Genomic DNA, 5,800 nt, shown 5'->3' with positions numbered 1-5,800 from the left:
CCACAGGTGCAGGGCCCAGTAAGGACATGGGAAGACCATCGCAATAGCATTTCTGTTGCCTGCTGATGGGTGTCGCACACAAAGGGCGAGCTCTGGGCAAGGACTCATGCCCTTCTGCAGGGCTTCTGAGGAGGTTATCATGCGTAGGTGCGCAATGACGTTCCCGGGCAGGGGCAGTCATGCTGCCTACCAAGCTTATTTCACTGCGGAGCTTTCAAAAACTTTCCTGGAGTATCTCCCCAGACTCAGTTCCATGGGACTTCTTTCCTCCCCACAAATGAACAATGATGTTTTATTTTGAATCATCAATGTCATTTTATTTATTCCAATTTTTTTATTTTTCAATTAGTTTACATTCAATATTATTCTGTACTAGAGGCCCAGTGCACGAAATTCATGCACTCAGGGGGAGGGTGAGCCCTCAGCCCGGCCTGTGCCCTCTCACAGTCCAGGACCCCTTGGGGGGATGTCTGAGAGGAGGCAGAGAGGCTCCCACCACCACCGCTGTGCTTGCTAGCCCTTAGCCCAGCTTCTGGCTAACCAGAGCTCCCCCTATTGGAGTGCACTGACTACCAGGGGCAGCTCATGCATTGAGCATCTGCCCCCTTGTGGTCATTGCGTGTCATAGCAACCAGTCATTCCACCATTTGACCCATTGCATATTAGCCTTTTATTATATAGGACTAGAGGCCTGGTGCACAATAATTTGTGCACTCGGGGGGGAGGGAGGGTCCCTCAGCCCGGCCTGTGCCCTCTCGCAGTCTGGGACCCCTCGGGAGATAACAACCTGCTGGCTTAGGCCTGCTCCCGGGTGGCAGAGGGCAGGCCCAATCCCTAGGTGCAGCCCCTGGTCGGGCTCAGAGCAGGGCCGATTGGGGAGTTGGGGCGCTGCCCCCGTCATGCACAGAGCAGGGCGGATCGGGAGGTTGCGATGCCACCCTCAGTCACGCTCAGGGTAGGGCTGATTGGGGGGTTGGGGCACCGCCCCCTGTCACACTCAAGGCAGGGTCGATGGGCAGGTTGTGGCGCCACCCCCTGTCATGCACAGAGCAGGGCCAATCAGGGGGTTGGAGCGCTGCCCCCTGTCACTCACAGAGTAGGGCCCATCAGGGGGGTTGGGGCTCCGTACCCTGTCGCGCACAGAGCAGCGTCGATCAGGGGGTTGGGGAGCTCCCCCCTGTCACGCACAGAGCAGGGCCGATCAGGGGGTTGGGGAGCTCCCCCCTGTCACTCACAGAGTAGGGCCAATAGGGGAGTTGGGGCACCGCCCCCTGTCACACACAGAGCTGGCAGATCAGGGGGTTGGGGTGCCGCACCCAGTCACACTCAGGGCAGGGCCAATGGGGAGGTTATGGCTCTACCCCGTCACACACAGAGCAGGGCCTGTGGCGGGGGGTGTTGGGGCACCGCAGCCTGTCACACACAGAACCGCAGGGCCATCAGGGGGTTTGGGCGCTGCCCCCTGTCACACTGATCCCGATGCCGGGAGGCCTCTCGGCTCCGCTGATCCCGGTGCTGGGAGGCATATTACCCTTTTACTATATAGGATGGAGGCCTGGGGCACAGGTGGGGGCTGGCTGGTTTGCCCTGAAGGGTGTCCTGGATCAGGATGGGGGTCCCCACTGGGGTGCCTGGCCAGCCTGGGTGAGGGGATGATGGCTGTTTGCAGCTGGTCACACACCCTTCAGGGTGGGGGTCCCCACTGGGGTGCCTGGCTAGTCTGGGTGAGGGGCTGAGGGCTGTTTTCAGGCCGACCGAAGCTCCCAAGTGCTTCTTTTTTTTTCTTTTTTTTCTTTTTTTAAATATATTTTATTGATTTTTTACAGAGAGGAAGGGAGAGAGATAGAGAGTTAGAAACATCGATGAGAGAGAAACATCGATCAGCCGCCTCCTGCACACCTCCTACTGGGGATGTGCCAGCAACCCAGGTACATGCCCTTGGTCGGAATCGAACCCGGGACCCCCCAGTCCGCAGGCCGACGCTCTATCCACTGAGCCAAACCGGTTTCGGCCCAAGTGCTTCTTTTTTTCTTTTTTATTCTGGGCCAGCTTTAGCTCTGAGGCTCGGCTCCAGCTCTGAGGCCTCTGCTGCTGAAAGCAGGTATCTGGTTTGTTTGGGTTCTATAATCGAAACACTGTATCAACTCCAGCTCTGAGATCCCTGCGGGCCGAAAGCAGGTTTCTGGGGTTTTGTTTAGCTTCTATATTTGTAACAATGTTTCAAACTGCAGGCTCAGAGGCTGGCAAGGCAGGCGGGGAACGTTGGTTTCCTCCATCACTGAAGCAAGCAAGCCTCATGTTAGCCTCAAGCCACCTGGCTGCCGGCCACCATCTTGGCTGGCAGTTAATTTGCATATCTCGCTGATTAGCCAATGGGAAGGGTAGCGGATGTACGCTAACTACCATGTTTCTCTTTTATTAGATAGGAGGATTAGTAGCTCCCTGGGACTTTTGCCAGGAAACCATGGTCTGTACAGTATCAACGATCAGTATGTTTTCTGAGCCCCATACGTGGAAAATGCAAGCACACTCTTTGCGAGTCAATGGGCTGGTCCTGTTATTTTTTAAGAGGAAGGAAGTGAGTATAGGAGCAGCTGGTGAGTCAGGACATGGGGTGTGGTGCCGGCCTGCTGTTGGGTAACAGCGTGAACTTGACAAGCCCTTGCCCTCTCTGGAGTTTCCCATTCTTGTTTGCAAAATGAGACCTGTAGATCACCAGGCTGCATCCCAACAGACTGAAAGTCTGCAACTTCTCAGCTCCTAGAAACATCAAGAAGGGATGTCTGGATAAATCTTTGCTAATGGAAAACAAAACAAAGGAAATAAAGAAGGATGTTTAAGATTTTTTTTAAAAAAAGAGCTTTAGAAGTCAAGAATAGTCTTAAGGGGAAAGATATCTTAATGAGTATGGAGGATGGGAAATATGGGATTGTATTAGTTTCTTCTGGCTGCCTTAACAAAATACCACAAACATGGTGGCTTAAAAAAAAAAAAAAAAGCTGGAGGTCAGAGGTCCAACATGGGTCTCATCGGGCTCAACCAAGGCATAGGCAGCCGAATTCACTCTGAGGCTCCAGGGCAGAATTCACTTTCTTGCCTTTTCCAATTTCTTTTCTTCAAAAAGAATTTTTATTGTTTGATTTTAGCAAGAAAGGGAAAGAGTGAGTGTGTGAGAGAGGAAATTCAGTTTGTTGTTCTACTTATTCATGCATTCATTGGCTGCTTCTTGTATGTGCCCTGACCAGGGATTGAACCCAGAACCTTAGTGTATCAGGACAAAGCTCTAACCAACTGAGCTACCCAACCAAGAATGCCTTTTCCAATTTCTAATGGCTCCACACATTCCTTGGCTCACGGTTCCCTTCCTCCACTTTAAAAACCAGTAACATTGCATCTCACTGACCTTTCTTCCCCGTCATGTCTACCTCTCTGACCACAGCTGGGAAAGGTCCTCCCCGCCTTTTAAACTGATAAGAACAGATACTACACTTGATCTTAGCCAAAAGGCCGAGAAGCAATCTCCCCCTTTTAAAAAAAAATTCTCACCAAGGATATTTTTTCCTTTGATTGTTTTAGAGACAGTGGAAGGGAGGGAAGAACAAAGAGAGAGAGAAACATTGATGTGAGAGAGACACATCAATTGGTTGCCTTCTGCAAGAGGCTGGAATCTGCAACCCAGGTACATGCCCTTGACCCAGGAATTGAACCTATGACCCTTCGGTGTGTAGGCCTATGCTCTAACCATTGAGAAACACTGTTATGGCAGTCCTCCCTTCTCAAAAAAATCCTTATTGTTGAAAGCATTACATATGTCCAATTTTTTCACCCATTGACCCCTTCTAGCCCACCCCTGCCTCCTGCCCCAGGCCTTCAGCATCCTATTGTCTGTCCATTTGTGTGCATATATGCATACAAATTCTTTGGTTGATCTCTTCCTACCCACCTACCCTTCCTTGCCTTCCCTCTGAGGTTCCACAGTCTGTTCCATGCTTCTGTCTCTGGATCTATTTTGTTTATCAGTTTATTTTGTTCATTAGATTCTACATATGAGTGAGATCATGTGATACTTGTCTTTCTCTGACTGGCTAATTTCGCTTAGCATAATGCTCTCCAGGTCCATCCATGCTGTTGCAAATGGTGAGAGTTCTTTCTTTTTTACAGCAGCATAGTATTCCATTGTGGAAAGGTACCACAGCTTTTTTATCCACTCACCTGCTGATGGGCACCTGGTCTGTTTCCAAATCTTAGCTATTGTAAATTGCGCTGCTAGGTCCTCCCTTTTAAGGGAAGCATGTGATTAGGTTGGGGCCACCCGAATAATCCAGGATTACTCCCCCCTCTCAAAGGCCTTCATTTAACCACATCTGCAGGGTCCCCCTTTGCCATGTAAAGTAGCATATTTACAAATATGGGGATAACAATGGGAGTGGGGCATCATCCTACCACCATATGATGAGCTCTGTTGTTAAAAGAAGTGCAGGTGTGGAGAAACTAAAGGATGTGATGAAAAATTGAAATTAGCTGTAATGATTCATGAGGTACAAGGAGGTAGAGAGGGTGGATCTGAAAAAAAAATCTAAGAAAGGAGATAAGTTACAACAAAAATAGCACACCACCAGCTAATAGTGCGAGAAGCACATGGATCCTTTGCAAAGAGCAGAGCTTACTAGGGTGTTGTTTTTTTTGGTTGTTTTTCTGTTATATATCAGACCATCTCAAACACGAAACTAAAAATTTAACACACGCCATTTAAAAAGCAAGATTGTGTTGGCATTGACTAAGTTGGTCCTGTAGGGCCTCGCTTGACGTTCCGGGGTGGAAGGTGGTGGTGGGAGCCGGATTCCTTGCAGAGCCCCAGAAAATGTTTGCAGGATTTGGCAGGAACCTGGTGAAGGGCGGGCAGCCTCGCCTTTGTTTGGTGGCTCCTGGTTGAAGAACAAAAGGAACGGGGCATTTGCGTCCTTGCTGAGAGTGGGCTTGGGGCCAGGGGAGGCCGGAGCATCAGTCCCAGGGCCAGTAACACGGGAGAACCTGACCCAGGTACAGGGATCCAAGCGAAGGTACACACGGAGCTGTCGCAGCCTCGGCACGCTCTTGGCATTTTGGACCAGATCATGCTTTGCTGCGGGGAGCTGTCCCACGCATTGTAGACAGGTTAGCAGCATCCCTGCCTCTTCCCTCCTGGTGCCAGTAGCACCCCTTCCCCCTGCTGTGACAAACAGAATGTCCCGAGGCATTGTCAAATGTCCCCTGAGGGGAAAATCGTCCCAGTTGAAAACCGCTGGTATAGACGGAGAACAGGTGAGGGGAAGCCGTGAGCCAGCAGGTGGCGCCCAGGAGCCTGGAGAGAGACTCAGCTGCAAGGGCAGGGCAGGAGGGACCCTTTTATGGGCCTTTTGCTGGAGCTCTGGGCTGGCAGGGAGCCAGCAGGATGGGCAGGCCCCTTTGCATGTTGGTCTCTAACTTGGCTGTGGCAGCCTCCAGGTCAGCAGAGCTCAGGTACAGTTTGTTCAGGGGTTGCACCCTGTCTATTGTCCGTTTGTTATGCAAGGCTTCAGAAGGCAGCTCACCTGGGTAGGTGATATGCTTGTTTGCAGGATAAACAACTTGGGTCCTATATCTTGTTCCACTTCATCTAGGTTAACTGCCAGTGCTGAACACTGCTTTGTAGAGGGGGAAGGAAAAGACTGTGGAGGCAAGCCTCCAAAGGCCGATACAGGCCGGTGTATACAAATTAGACAAAGTGCACTCCTGGCGGATGAATTAGAAAAGGTGTCCCTGCAAGTGGGGTTCGGGGGGT

General features: G+C 51.0%; 1 pseudogene; it reads right to left on the bottom strand.

Annotated features, from left to right (window-relative positions):
- Positions 1–3,352: 3,352 nt before the first annotated feature.
- On the bottom strand, positions 3,353–3,519 carry LOC132237872 (U2 spliceosomal RNA; annotated as a pseudogene).
- Positions 3,520–5,800: the final 2,281 nt, after the last annotated feature.

Source organism: Myotis daubentonii, chromosome 6 (assembly GCF_963259705.1).
Source record: "Myotis daubentonii chromosome 6, mMyoDau2.1, whole genome shotgun sequence".
NCBI classification, from domain to species: Eukaryota; Metazoa; Chordata; class Mammalia; order Chiroptera; family Vespertilionidae; genus Myotis; species Myotis daubentonii.
Note: the sequence above shows the minus strand (reverse complement) of the source record. Positions and strands in the feature narration are given on the sequence as shown.